The sequence below is a fragment of the Pteropus vampyrus genome, unplaced genomic scaffold (genome assembly GCF_000151845.1).
Source record: "Pteropus vampyrus isolate Shadow unplaced genomic scaffold, Pvam_2.0 Scaffold282, whole genome shotgun sequence".
Lineage (NCBI taxonomy): Eukaryota > Metazoa > Chordata > Mammalia > Chiroptera > Pteropodidae > Pteropus > Pteropus vampyrus.
The window spans coordinates 124,158-124,562 of record NW_011889063.1 but is presented as its reverse complement, the minus strand read 5'-3'; positions in this window follow the sequence as shown (position 1 = coordinate 124,562).

Genomic DNA, 405 nt, shown 5'->3' with positions numbered 1-405 from the left:
CAACAGCCAAAAGGCGACGGGGCAGCGAGGGGCCTGAGCTGCGCCGGCAGACGACCTGCCCACTCGGTCCAGTGTCCCCTCGGCGGGGAGAGCGCGTTGGGGCTCCCTGCCTTGGTGTCTCTGCGTGGGGCTCACCCCGCTTCCACACAGGGACAACGCAGAGTTTAAACAAAGAAAGCAGAAGCTCAGGACACGGTATGGACTTGCCCTAACCTGTGCCGTTCGCTCGCTAAGACCGCATCTAATTCACACCCCGGGTTCCCAGCGTGGGAACCACGGAGACTCGGTGACGTTTGCTGAGAAGATAAATCAATACCAGAGCTAGAGCCGCTCAAGAGTAATGTGCGTATATACCTTAACATTTTTTAAACTAACACACTTGTCATTCCTTTCTACTCAGCATAT